The sequence below is a fragment of the Pristiophorus japonicus genome, chromosome 7 (assembly GCF_044704955.1).
Source record: "Pristiophorus japonicus isolate sPriJap1 chromosome 7, sPriJap1.hap1, whole genome shotgun sequence".
Classification (NCBI taxonomy): Eukaryota; Metazoa; Chordata; class Chondrichthyes; family Pristiophoridae; genus Pristiophorus; species Pristiophorus japonicus.
The window spans coordinates 161,169,616-161,184,546 of NC_091983.1; the positions used below are offsets into that span (position 1 = coordinate 161,169,616).

The window sequence follows — 14,931 nt, forward strand, 5'->3', positions numbered from 1 at the left end:
GGCAGGACTGACATATGAGGAGAGAGAGAGAGACTGGATCGACTGGGCCTGTATTCACTGGAGTTTAGAAGAATGAGAGGGGATCTCATAGAAACATATAAAATTCTGACGGGACTGGACAGGTTAGATGCTGGAAGAATGTTCCCTATGTTGGGGAAGTCCAGAACCAGGGGACACGGTCTAAGGATAAGAGGTAAGCCATTTAGGACTGAGATGAGGAGAAACTTCTTCACTCAGAGAGTTGTTAACCTGTGGAATTCTCTGCCGCAGAGAGTTGTTGATGTCAGTTCATTGGATATATTCAAGAGGGAGTTAGATATGGCCCTTACGGCTAAAGGGATCAAGGGGTATGGAGCGAAAGCAGGAAAGGGGTACTGAGGTGAATGATCAGCCATGATCTTATTGAATGGTGGTGCAGGATCGAAGGACCGAATGGCCTACTCCTGCACCTATGTTCTATGTTTCTATGTTTCTAGCGCTCTTTTAAGATTAGAGTTAAAAGCCCAGACTATCCTGGGTTTCACCCCAATTTCCTCCTTCCAGTCAGCTTGCACTCGTACTGTACCCTAAACCGGACAGAATTTCTACATCTAGCTCCTTCAGCACCTGTATAGATAACACAGGTTAACATTTCTGATCCAAGACGCTTCCTCAGAACTGTTGTTGGTTCAGAAATTCAACATTTGAAGTGTAAAGTCCTTATACAACACCACAAATCCACACGAGGCACATTCTATGGACAAAGTCACTCCATGATCTGAACCTTTATTCACAGGACCAAGAAATGAGGACCCTGCGTGGGACCTCCCTTTATATACCTGGATGACTAGGTGAGGAGTGTCTCCCTCAAGTTCACCCCCTGTGGTCAAGGTGTGCATTTCTTACGTGTATATACAGTATTGCAGTGTTGTTACATAAAGGTTACATACATGACATCATCTCCCCCTCAACATCTTATTGGGATCATAGGTTAAGTCTCTCAGGTGGTCTGCGCTCTCTCGTGGAGCGCCGCAGTTGGGGCTCTGGTTGTTGAGCCTTGATATGCGTGTCTGTCACTTGTGTTGATTCCGGCCTGTCTGGGCTGACCGCAGGGACTGTGCATGCTGCTGAATGTTCTTGTTGCTCATTCACTGGCGGTGGTGTGAATACCATCTCATGATCTTCCTCAGGTTCCTCAGTGTCCATGCTGAACCTTTTTTTTTACTTGGTCCAGATGCTTGCGGCATATCTGACCATTGTTAAGTTTAACCACTATGACCCTATTCCCCTCTTTGTCTATTACAGTACCCTCAAGCCATTTGGGCCCCAAAGGGTGATTGAGAACAAATACGGGGTCATCAATTTCTATACATCTCCCCCTTGAATTTCGGTCATGGTACTCGTTTTGGGACTGGCGCTTGCCCTCAACAATGTCGGACAGGACTGGATAAATGAGGGACAGCCGAGTTTTGAGTGTTCATTTCATGAGTAGCTCCGCGGGCAGGACCCCCGTGAGCGAGTGCGGTCGGGACCTATAGGCCAGCAGGAGGTGCGATAGGTGGCATTGAAGGGAGGGTCCTTGAATCCGGAGCATGCCTTGTTTTATGATTTGGACCGCACGTTCCACCTGGCCATTGGAGGCCGGCTTGAACGGTGCTGTCCTGACATGGTTAAGGCCATTACCCGACATGAACTCCCGGAATTCGTAGCTTGTGAAACATGGGCCATTATCGCTAGCAAGGATGTCCGGCAAGCCGTGGGTCGCAAAGACCGCGCGCAGACTCTCCACAGTGGTGGATGTCGTGCACAAATTCAAAATGATGCACTCGATCCATTTCGAGTACGCATCAACCACAATTAGAAACATTTTTCCCATGAGCGGGCCTGCGTAGTCTACGTGAATACATGACCATGGTCTGGTGGGCCAGGGCCACAGGCTGAGCGGGGCCTCCCTGGGGGCATTACCTAGCTGGGCACACGTCGTGCACCTGCGAACACAGTGTTCCAGGTCTGAATCAATTCCCGGCCACCACACGTGACTGGGCAATGGCCTTCATCAGCACGATGCCTGGGTGCTCACTGTGGAGTTCCCTGATGAATGCTTCCCCGCCCCTCTGGGGCATGACTACCCGGCTGCCCCATAGTAGGCAGTCGGCTTGGATGGAGAGCTCATCCATCCGTCTGTGAAAAGGTCTGACCTCCTCAGGGCATGCTCCGTGTGCGGGCACCCAATCCCCAGTCATAACACATTTCTTAATCAAGGATAGGAGGGGATCACTGTTGGTCTAGATTTTGATCTGGCGGGATGTGATGGGGGAGCCTGCACTGTCAAAGACAGCCATGACCATCTCGGCGCTTTGCTCCACTGCCCTCTCGGTGGAAGCCTGCTGAGCGCGTCAGCACAGTTTTCGGTGCCGGGCCGGTGCCGGATGGTGTAGTCATACGCAGCGAGCGTGAGAGCCCATCGCTGTATGCGAGCTGACGCATTGGCATTGACAGCCTTGTTGTCTGACAGCAGGAATGTTAATGGCTTGTGGTCCGTTTCTAATTTGTACCTCCTGCCAAAAAGGTACTGATGCATCTTTTTCACCCCATAGACACATGCGAGTGCTTCCTTCTCAACCATCCCATATCCCCGTTCAGCTTGAGAGAACAATCTGGAGGCATAAGCCACAGGTTGTAGTTGGCCCTCAGCATTATCCTGCTGCAACAAGCACCCAACCCCATAGGACGATGCATCAAACGTCAGAACCAATTTCTTACGGGGGTCGTACAGAGTCAACAACTTATTTGAACAAAGTAGGTTCCGCGCCCGATGGAAAGCCCGTTCCTGACAGTCCCCTAAAACCAATCACAACCCTTACACAGGAGCACGGGTAGCGGCTCCAACAATGTGCTTAAGTTCGGCAGAAAGTTCCCGAAATAGTTCAAGAGTCCCAGAAATGAACGCAACTCCGATGTGTTGCAGGGCCTGGGCGCTTGTCGAATCGCCTCCGTTTTGGATTCGGTGGGCCGAATCTCATCTGCAGCAACCCTCCTGCCCAGAAACTAGACCTTGGGAACCAAAAACACACACTTAGACTTCTTGAGTCGCAGGCCTACCCGGTCCAGTCGGCGTAGCACCTCCTCCAGGTTGTGGAGTGTTCCTCGGTGTCACGACCAGTGATGAGGATGTCGGCCTGAAATACAATTGTTCTGGGAATGGATTTGAGCAGGCTTTCCATGTTTCTTTGAAAAATCGCGGCAGCTGATCGAATGCCAAACAGACACCTGTTGTAAACAAACAGTCCCCTGTGCGTGGTGATGGTGGTCAGTGGTTTAGATTCGTCGGCCAGTTCTTGGGTCATGTAGGCTGAAGTGAGGTCCAACTTGGTGAACAGCTTGCCGCCTGCCAGCGTGGCAAAAAGGTCCTCCGCTCTCGGGAGCGGGTATTGGTCTTGTAGGGACACCTGGTTGATGGTGGCCTTGTAGTCGCCACAGATCCTGACCGAGCCATTCGCTTTTAGGACGGGAATGATGGGGCTCGCCCAGTCGCTGAATTCAACGGGTGAGATGATGCCCTCTCTCGGCAACCGGTCCAACACGCTTTCAAATTTCTCCCGCATCACATATGGCACAGCTCTGGCTTTGTGGTGCACTGGTCTGGCGTCCGGGGTGATGCGTATCAGTACTTTGGCACCTTTGAATATCCCGACGCCAGGTTGAAATAGTGATTCAAATTGCTGTAGGACCTATGAGCATGAACTTCGCTCCACAGATGACATGGCGTGCACATCCCCCCATTTCCAGTTCATCTCAGCTTACCAGCTCCTCCCCAACAGTGCGGGACCATTGCCTGGGACAATCCAGAGTGGCAGCCGGTTCACCAATCCATTGTGTGTGACTGGCAACATTGCACTGCCTAGCACTGGAATGATTTCTTTGGTGTACGTCCGTAATTGCATCTCAATGCATTCTAGTTTGGGTCTGCAGGCTTTGAGTGGCCACAGCTTTTCAAATTGTTGAACACTCATGAATGACTGGCTGGCCACCGTGTCCAGCTCCATGCGTACAGGGATGCCGTTTTAATCGGACTTTCATCATCATGGGTGGCGTTTTGGTATATGAGCTGTGAATGTTTGCCACATGAACCCGCTGAACTTCAGCGTCCATTGATTTGCCCCAAGCATCATCCTGCCTCGCAGACCCCTCATCTGGTTCATCCGCCTCGTATATTAGCCTGGTTACAGGCTTTCTGCACATTCTGGCTAAATGGCCACTGAGGTTACAATTTCTGCAGACGAACTGTTGAAACCTGCAAGTCCTGGCAGCATGTCTGCCCCCACACCTCCAGCATGAACTGAGATTCCCATTGTTATGAACAAAAGAGCTGTTACAAGGTATTCCTCACTGATTGTCCCTTTGACTGCTGTTGAGTACCCTGTTAGTGGGTGTCAATGGCTCCATCCCGGGCTGCATTGTCCACTGGGGGGGGCATAAATGTCCGTTCAGCCTGCCATTGTCTCTGTTGGAGACTTACTCTTGGGTCTATTGCTGCCTGGGGTGTGTCGAACTGCCCTTGCCTGCCTGTGGGGCTCTGTGTCGCATTTATGATATTGACTCCCTGATCCATCGCCACGTTGGAGGCAGAATTGCGCACGTATATTATCTTAGTTTCCTCCTCCCCGCCATAAAAGTCTGAGTCATCAACGCCACCGCTCCCAAGGTCAAGTCCTTGGTCTCAATTAGCTTTCTGAAAATCCCAGCATGACCGATGCCTTCCATAAAGAAATCTATTAGCATCTCCCCCCTGCAGACGTCTGTGAACTTACAGAGGCTGGCCAAGCGCCAGAGGTCCGCAACGAAATCCGGTATGCTCTATCCTTCCCGACGGCGGTGGGTATAGAATCTGTGTCGGGCCATGTGTATGCTGCTCGCCGGTTTGAGGTGCTCACCGATTAGTTTGCTAAGCTCTTCAAAGGTTTTGTCCGCCGGCTTCTCAGGTGCTAGCAGGTCTTTCATGAGCGCGTAAGTCTGGGGTCCACAGCTGGTCAGCAGATGAGCCCTTCGCTTGTCGGCCGCTGCGTCTCCCAGCAAGTCCTTCGTGACAAAACTCTGTTGGAGCCTGTCAATGAAATGGTCCCAGTCCTCACCAACACACTACCCTTCATCTGTGCTGCCGATGGCCATTCTCGTGGGTCGTTGATTCCCGTTTCTCATCGCCAATGTAAAGTCCTTACACAATACCACAAATCCACACGAGGCACATTCTATGGACAAGGTCACTCCATGACCTGAACTTTTATTCACAGGACGAAGAAACATAGAAACATAGAATCATAGAAGATAGGTGTAGGAGTAGGCCATCCGGCCCTTTGAGCCTGCACCATCATTCAATAAGATCATGGCTGATCATTCCTTCAGTACCTCTTTCCTGTTTTCTCTCCATATCCCTTGATCCCTTTAGCCGCAAGGGCCATATCTAACTCCCTCTTGAATATATCCAATGAACTGGCATCAACAACTCTCTGCGGCAGGGAATTCCACAGGTTAACAACTTTCTGAGTGAAGAAGTTTCTCCTCATCTCAGTCCTCAATGGCCTGCCCCTTATCCTAAGACTGTGACCCCTGGTTCTGGACTTCCCCAACATCGGAAACATTCTTCCTGCATCTAACCTGTCCAGTCCAGTCAGAATCGTATATGTTTCTATGAGATCCCCTCTGATCCTTCTAAACTCCAGTGTATAAAGGCCCAGTTGATCCAGTCTCTCCTCATATGTCAGTCCAGCCATCCCTGGAATCAGTCTGGTGAACCTTTGCTGCACTCCCTCAATAGCAAGAACTTCCTTCCTCAGGTTAGGAGACCAAAACTGAACACAATATTCCAGGTGGGGCCTCACCAAGGCCCTGTACAACGGCAGTCAGATTTCCCTGCTCCTATACTCAAATCCCCTTGCTATGAAGGCCAACATATCATTTGCCTTCTTCACTGCCTGCTGTACCTGCATACCAACCTTCAATGACTGATGTACCATGACACCCAGGTCTCGCTGCACCTCCCCTTTTCCTAATCTGCCGCCATTCAGATAATACTCTGCCTTCGTGTTTTTGCCCCCAAAGTGGATAACCTCACATTTATCCACATTATACTGCATCTGCCATGTATTTGCCCACTCACCTAACCTGTCCAAATCACCCTGCAGCCTCTTAGCGTCCTCCTCACAGCTCTGTGATGTGATGACCCTGCATGGGACCTCCCTTTATATACCTGGATGACCAGGTGAGGAGTGTCTCCCACAAGTTCACCCCCTGTCATCAAGGTATGCATTTCTTACGTATATACAGCATTGCAGTGTTGTTACATAAAGGTTACATACATGACATGAAGCTCTTTTAAAATCAATATCTCTATTAATTGCTTATACCCTTTTTTATTGTTCTTCTGCCATTTTGTCTTTTGTATTCTTGAACCTCCCTCTGACTTGGCAGGGGTGGGGGGAGGTGGGTGGAGAAAGGACAGAGACACCCTGTTTCTTCTTCTGTAGTGCTGCTCAGAGATGTGCAAGATTCGCATCAATTATTTGCTGGCCAATGTTGCTTCAGCTCTGGTCTGCATCTCAGTAAGGTAGTTTTCCTGGTTTAATAAGCCCTGAAACTTCGTGGAGGTTCTCCCAGACTCCCACAGTAACTTCAGAAAATGGCATAAACAACTATTTTCAGTTGCTTACTGTTATGTCTTGGATAAGGAGTCAGACTAGATACTGCAAGCTCAAAGTAAGTGTGACCATAGTCCTTTAATACAGATCTCAGAGTCCTCTCCAGGCTGTGAGGCCTCCTTATATACAGGTGCTCCTAAGGGATTGTGGGATCCCTTGGGATTCCAGGGGATAAGCCCTCTGATGGTTAGACATGGTAATTACAGGTTTACATACATAACAACACTCCCCCACCCCACCCCCCCCTCCCACGCCACCCCAAAGTCAATAGTGTAACTATTTACAATGTGAGTCGATCTGGGGCCTTCCTTTCCCTGGTTGATCGTCTCGGTGCAAATGCTGGTGTTGGTGAGTCATTTGTTGGGCTTTCGCTGGGCTGCTGTGCAGCTGGCCTTGCTGGACTGCTCGGGGTGGTGAGCCTTGCTGGGCTGCTGCGGATTCTGCTTCGTGGTCAACCGCTGGGTTGGTTGCTACTTGTTTGTGTGTTGGAGGGTCGAAAAAGGTAGAGTCTATTGTGGGTTGTTCTGGATAGTCTGTAAATCTGAGCTTGGTTTGGTCCAAGTGTTTTCTGCAGGTGAGTCCATTTGCGAGTTTGACCACAAACCCCCTACTCACCTCTTTGGCCAAAACGGTGCCAGCACTCCACTTGGGACCTTGTCCATAGTTCAACACAAATACAGGATCATTTATCTCAATTTCGCGAGAGACACATTTGCATGATCATGATATGTATTCTGTTGAAGCCGCCTGCGCTCTACTTGTTCGTGTAGATCAGGGTGGACTAACGAGAGCCTTGTCTTAAGTGCCCTTTTCATGAGCAGTTCAGCTTGAGGGTCCCCGGTGAGCGAGTGGGGTCTTGTGCGGTAACTAAGCAGGACTCGGAATAAGCAAGTCTGCAGTGAGCCTTCAGTTACCCTTTTCAAGCTCTGCTTGATTGTTTGAACTGCTCATTCTGCCTGATCATTGGACGCTGATTTAACCGGGACAGACATGACATGTTTGACCCCATTGCAGGACATGAATTCCTTGAATTCGGCATTGGTAAAGCACGGCCCATTGTCACTTACAAGGACATAAGGCAGGCCGTGCGTGGCAAACATGGCCCGTAGGCTTTCAATGGTGGCAGCGGACGTGCTTGCCGACATTATCACACATTCAATCCACTTCGAGCAGGCATCTACAACCATTTTTCCCAAGAATGGGCCTGCATAGTCGACATGAACCCTAGACCACGGTTTGGAGGGCCAAGACCATAAACTTAGTGGCGCCTTCCTGGGTGCATTGCTGAATATGTATTACACAATGTATTACATTTGTGCACACAGGACTCTAAGTCTGCATCGATACTGGGCCACCACACGTGGGATCTAGCTATCGCTTTCATCATTACAATGCCTGAGTGGGTAATGTGGAGATCACTAATGAAAGTGTCCCTGCCCTTTTTTGGCACAACTACCCAATTATCCCATAGGAGGCAGTCTGCCTGTATAGACAATTCATCTTTGCGCCGCTGGTACGGCTTTATTTCTTCTTGCATCTCTAACGGGACATTAGACGAACTCCCGTGGAGCACACAGTTTGTTACTAAGGACAGTAAGGGGTCCTGGCTCATCCAGGTTCTAATCTGTCGGGCGGTCACAGGTGATTGCTCACTCTCGAATGCTTCCATTACCATAACTAAATCTGCAGGCTGCGCCATCTCTGTGCCTGGCCGACGGCGGATGGCGTAGTTGTATGCGGACAACATGAGCGCCCATCTCTGGATGCGGGCAGATACATTCGTATTTATCCCCTTATTTTCAGAAAAGATAAGCAGCTTACGGTCGGTTTCCAATTCAAATTTGAGCCCAAACGGATATTGATGCATTTTCTTTACCCCGTAAACACACACTAACGCTTCTTTTTCGATCTCGGCCTTAGACAGATTTTTGGATGCATAAGCAACCGGTTGCAATTTCCCAAATTCATAAGCTTTATGCAATAGACACCCGACCCCGTACGATGACGCATCACATGCTGGTACCAAATGTTTACATGGAACGTACAACACAAGCAATTTGTTTGAACATAACAGCTTTCCAGCTTTCTCAAAGGCATTTTCTTGGCTTTTACCCCATACCCATTCATCTCCTTTATGCAGTAAAGAATGCAGGGGTTCTAACAATGTGCTAAGACCTGGTAAGAAGTTACCAAAATAGTTCAGGAGCCCTAGAAATGACCGCAGCTCTGTCACGTTCCGTGGTCTTGGTGCGTTTTTCATTGCCTCCGTCTTCGAATCAGTGGGCCTGGTTCCATCTGCTGCGATTCTTCTCCCCAGGACCTCCACTTCAGGCGCCAGGAAAATGCACTTCGAACGTTTTAGCCTGAGCCCCACACGATTAAGCCGACTAAGAACCTCCTCCAGGTTCTGCAGGTGCTTGACGGTGTCCCGATCTGTAACCAAGATGTCGTCCTGGAAGACCACGATGCGCAGGACCGACTTCAACAAACTTTACATGTTCCTCTGGAATATCGCTGCGGCTGATCAAATCCCAAACGGGCATCTGGTGTAAACGAAAAGACCTTGGTGTGTGTTAATGCAGGTGAGGCCTTTCGAAGATTCCTCCAGCTCCTGCGTCATGTAGGCTGAGGTCAAGTCCAGCTTCGTGAACGTTTTCCCTCCTGCCAGCGTCGCAAATAGGTCATCTGCCTTTGGTAGCGGATATTGATCCTGCAGTGAGAAACGATTGATAGTTACTTTGTAATCACCACAGATTCTGATGGTGCCATCTCCCTTGAGGACTGGAACAATCAGGCTGGCCCACTCATTGAATTCGATCGGCGAAATTATGCCCTCTCGTTGCAGCCTGTCCAGCTCTATCTCCACCCTCTCTCTCATCATGTAAGGTACCGCTCTAGCCTTGTGATGGATGGGTCGCGCCCCCGGAATCAAATGGATCTACACTTTTGCTCCTTGGAACTTCCCAATACCTGGTTCGAGCAGTGAGGGGAACTTGCTTAGGACCTGGCAGATGAGGTGTTGTCGACGGATGAAAGCGCTCGGACGTCGTCCCAGTTGCAGCGTATCTTTCCCAGCTAGCTCCTGCCGAACAGCGTGGGGCCATCGCCCTGTACCACCCAGAGTGGTAAATCTTGCACCGCTCCATCATGGGAGACCTTTACGGTAGCACTGGCAATTACAGGAATCAGTTCCTTTGTGTACGTTCTGAGTTTGGTACGAATTGGAGTCAGGGCTGGCCTTGAAGGCTTGTTGCACCACAAATTATCGAAAGTGTTTTTACTCATTATGGACTGGCTTGCGCCCGTGTCTAGCTCCATGGACACGAGAGTCCATTTAATTCAACCTTCAGCATTATCGGGGGACACTTGGTGGTAAATATGTGCACCCCATATACCTCTGCTTCCTTGGTCTCAGTCTCTGGTTCATCATGATCCACCGTGGATCTGTTCTCCTCTGCAACATGGTGATTTGCAGGATTAGCAGGGTTTGCAGCTCGCCTGCACATACTTTGGGGGTGTCCCATTGTTCCATCGCCCTTGCAAACGTATCCTTTGAAGCGGCATGAATGGAATTGATGATCACCCCCGCAGCGCCAACAAGGTGTTAATGGCCTTGTATTCACCCGTGATGGCGGACTCTGAGTCATCGGCGGACGTGCAGCTACAGGCATGTAAGTGCTGCCATATACATTTCGATTCAAAAACAACATTACTTTGTTCACAGTACTTGCAGCAGCACTCGTATGCTGGGAAATTTGTTTTGTATTTGTTTGGTATCACTGATGGAGATAAACACCTGGGCTATCGCTATGGCTTTACTCAAGGTTGGGGTCTCTACAGTCAAAAGTTTGCAAAGTATTACTTCATGGCCAATGCCAAGTACAAAGAAGTCCCTGAGCATATGCTCCAAGTGTCCTTCAAATTCACAATGTCCTGCAAGGCGCCTTAGGTCGGCAACATAGCTCGCCACTTCCTGGCCTTCAGACCTCTTGTACGTGTAGAACCGATACCTCGCTATCAGAACGCTTTCCTTCGGGTTTAGATGCTCCCGGACCAGTATGCACAACTCATCATATGACTTGTCTGTGGGTTTTGCTGGAGCGAGCAGGTTTTTCATGAGGCCATTATGTTGGTGCCCCGCAAACGGTGAGTAGGATCGCCCTTCGTTTGGCAGCGTTCCCTTCTCCTTCCAGCTCGTTGGCCAAGAAGTATTGGTCAAGTCGCTCCATGAAGGTTTCCCAATCATCTCCCTCTGAAAATTTCTCCAGGATGCCCACAGCATTATTGCGTTGGGGTTCGTCATCTGTATCTCGTCGCCAGTTGTTATGTCTTGGATAAGGAGTCAGACTAGATACTGCAAGCTCAAAGTGTGACCGTAGTCCTTTATTACAGATCTCAGAGTGCCTCTCCAGTCTGTGAAGCCTCCTTATATACAGGTGCTCCCAAGGGATTGTGGGATCCCTTGGGACTCCAGGGGATAAGCCCTCTGGTGGTTAAACATGGTAGTTACAAATTTGCATACATAACAGGCACCATCCCCAATCAGTTGACCCTTACAGGGTTCTGCAGTTTCAGTGGCTGTTTCCTACTTCTTGCTACTGAAACAGCTTTTTCGGTTATTTCTAGTTTTTTTTGGTGACTGTGAGTGTAGAAGTCACTCATTATCTGTTGAAGACTTCTGCTCACAACACTTGCTCACGGTCATGGGGGCAGTACTGGCAGTCGACCTCGCTCTCCAGGATCTACGGCAGAGAGAGTTGAGGCAGCGAGGAAGACAGGAACATGCACACTGAGGGAGGAGAAGAAGGGCTATGAAGCTCTCAACAGGTAGCCTTACCTACCTTGGATCTTACGAGAGCACTTCTCTTACCTCCACTTAAGCGAGGAGCGGTGTCTTAAGGAGGCTACACGTCAGAAAGGAGGTGGTCACAGAACTCTGCCACCTCCTGCAACCAGACCTGCAGCCTCAGAGTAGGACAACCACAGCTCTCCCAGTGGCAGTCATGGTTACTGTGGCCCTCAATTTCCTTGCCAGCAGATCCTTCCAGTTTGCAGCAGGAGACATAGCTAACATCTCACAGTTCGCTGTCCATCACTGCATCGGGGAAGTTACTGAGGCTCTCTGCACCAGTAGAAGGGACTACTAGTGTTAGCTACTCTCTCAGTGGAGAGAAGCAGGATGAGCAGGCATGTGGCTTTGCTGGAACCGTATAACAATCCTGAGATCTTCCAGAACTGCAACGGCTACCATTCACTTAATGTATAGTTGGTGTACGACCATGATGTCTTCATCCTGTGTCAGTCCTGTGTCCCAACAATCTTCCAGCCACCACAGCAAGCTCAAGGGTGGTTGCAAGGAGACGGGGGCTATCCGCTCTCCATCTGGTTCATGATTCCCCTCCGCAACCCCAACACTTGTGCCCAGCACTCATATAATGAGAGCTATGCCTCCACCAGGAACATCATCGAGCAGATCAACTTGGGAGGAACCCTCCAGTACTTGGCAGAGCGGGTGTCCCATTTCATGGTGGTCTGCTGCATGCTTCACAACTTGGCCATCTTGAGGGTGCAGCCCTTGCCAGCAGACCACCATGAAATGGGACACCCGTTTGCAGGGATTGCGGGACCATCTCAGGAGGAGAATGAGGGCGAGGATGAAGAGGAGGATGAGGAGGAGGAGGATGAGGTGCAAGAGGATGAGGAAGGAGGGAGGAGGCAGGCGCCCAGTCATCCATCCGAACGGGCTGTCCAGGAGCGGCTTATCAGACTCCGATTCAAATTAATGAAACCCCATATCCCCGTTGCACGCCACATCCCCATCATACCATTCCTGTCTCACAGAATATCACATCGCTTTCTTGATCACAAAGTCAAAATAAGACACACCACAAAAGATTCCAAACACAATTATTAAATTTATCAATAATCATAAGACACATAATTACAATTACGAATGCACCCTGATGCAATCCCTCAGTGTCTGTCTTTCGTGTGGCTTTTCCTATCTTAGTGTTCCTACGAAGTGCTCATTGCTACTTGTCAGTGCTGCTTCTCCTTCCGGCTCTTCGCTGTGCTGTTGGGACAGCTGAACAGCCTGGCAGCCCGGCAAAGCCACACGAAAGACAGACACTGAGGAATTGCACCAGGGTGCATTCGTAATTGTAATTATGTGTCTTATGATTATTGATAAATTTAATAATTGTGTTTGGAATCTTTTGTGGTGTGTCTCATTTTGACTTTGTGATCAAGAAAGCGATGTGATATTCTGTGAGACAGGGATGGTATGATGGGGATGTGGCGTGCAACGGGGATATGGGTTTCATTAATTTGAATCGGAGTCTGATAAGCCGCTCCTGGACAGCCCGTTCGGATGGATGACTGGGCACCTGCCTCCTCCCTCCTTCCTCATCCTCTTTAATAAGAACATAAGAACATAAGAAATAGGAGCAGGAGTTGGCCATACGGCCCCTTGAACCTGCTCTGCCATTTAATACGATCATGGCTGATCCGATCATGGACTCAGGTCCACTTCCCTGCCCGTTCTCCATAACCCCTTATTCCTTTATCGTTTAAGAAACTGTCTATTTCTGACTTAAATTTATTCAATGTCCCAGCTTCCACAGCTCTCTAAGGCAACGAATTCCACAGATCCAAAATCCTCTGAGAGATGAAATTTCTCCTCATCTCAATTTTAAATGGGCGGCCGCTTATTCTAAGATTATGCCCTCTAGTTCTTGTAAAGTCCTGTCCCCTCAGTACAGATTCACACGAGGCATGTAGTGAAGTCAAGGTCACTCTGGACCTGCATCTTTATTTCACAGCTCTGGAATGCTGCACTTGCCTGAGACCTGTCCTTATATACCTGTCTCTTGCAAGTGCACCCCTGGTGGTAAGGTATGCTGGTGGTTACAGGTCATATCTTATTACAGTCATGTATAGCATATTAGGATACAGTTATATATAATAATGTAAGATACATGACATCACCCTCCTCCAAGGTCTTATTGTCTTTATAGGTTCAGTCTCTCAGGTGGTTTAAGATCTCGCGTGGAGCGTCTGAGTTGTGGTTCAGTTGTTCACCTTGGTGTCCGTTTTTCTTTGGGTGTGGTTGCTGGTATCTCGCCTGGGCTGTCTGTTTCGATTGGTGTGATTGTTGTTGACTCACCTGGGCTATTGCCCTTTCCTCAGGTTGTTTCCTCTGTCTGTCCACCAGGTGTGGTGCGAGTTCCATATTGTAGTCTGCCTCTGGTTCCGCAGTGTTGTTGGTAAATCTGCTTTTGACTTGGTCTACATGCCTCCGGCAGGTTTTGCCATTGTCCATTTGTACTACGAGTAGCCTGTTTCCTTCCTTGCCTGTTACTGTCCCTGCAAGCCATTTGGGACCCCTGCCATAGTTTAGTACAAATACTTTGTTCCCTATCTCATTCCATCTCCCCCTCGAATTTCTGCCATGGTACTCAGTCAGCTTACGGCGCTTTGCCTCAACGATTTCGTGCATGTCTGGGAGAATTAATGAGAGCCTTGTTTTTAAAGTCCTTTTCATCAACAGTTGCGCGGGGGGAATTCCAGTCAGTGAGTGCGGACGTGATCTGTTTGCCAGCAGCAGTCGCGACAGGTGACCTTCAGCGTGGGACCTTGGATTTTAAGCATGCCTTGTTTAATGATTTGCACTGCTCTCTCCGCCTGGCCGTTGGAGGCCGGCTTGAACGGTGCCGTCTTGACGTGATTTATGCCGTGGTCAATTATAAAGTATTGGAATTCTGCGCTGGTGAAGCATGGACCATTGTCACTGGCCAATATGTCAGGGATTCCGTGCGTTGCAAACATGGTTGCGAGGCTCTCCACAGTGGTGGAGGTTGTGCTCGAGTTTAAAATGGTGCATTCGATCCACTTTGAAAATGCATCTACAACTACGAGGAACATTTTGCCCATGAATGGGCCCGCATAGTCTACGTGCACCCGTGACCACGGTTTGGTGGGCCAGGGCCAGGGGCTCAGTGGACCTCCCTGGGGGCATTGCTGAGTTGGGCACAAATGGTGCACCTTCGGACGCAGAGCTCCAATTCCGCGTCAATACCAGGCCACCAGATGTGGGATCTGGCTATGGCCTTCATGAGAATGATCCCTGGGTGCTCGCGGTGGAGCTCCCGGACAAATGCCTCTCTGCCTTACAGAGGCATGACTACTCGGCTGCCCCACATCAGGCAGTCTGCTTGTAGTAATAGCTCATGCACGCGCCTGTGAAAGGGTTTTAATT

At 49.5% G+C, this 14,931-nt stretch overlaps 1 protein-coding gene across 1 annotated transcript in view; it reads right to left on the reverse strand.

Annotated features, from left to right (window-relative positions):
• Positions 1-14,931, reverse strand: part of LOC139267333 (uncharacterized) — a 95,362-nt gene that overhangs the window by 64,411 nt on the left and 16,020 nt on the right. The window lies entirely within an intron of this gene.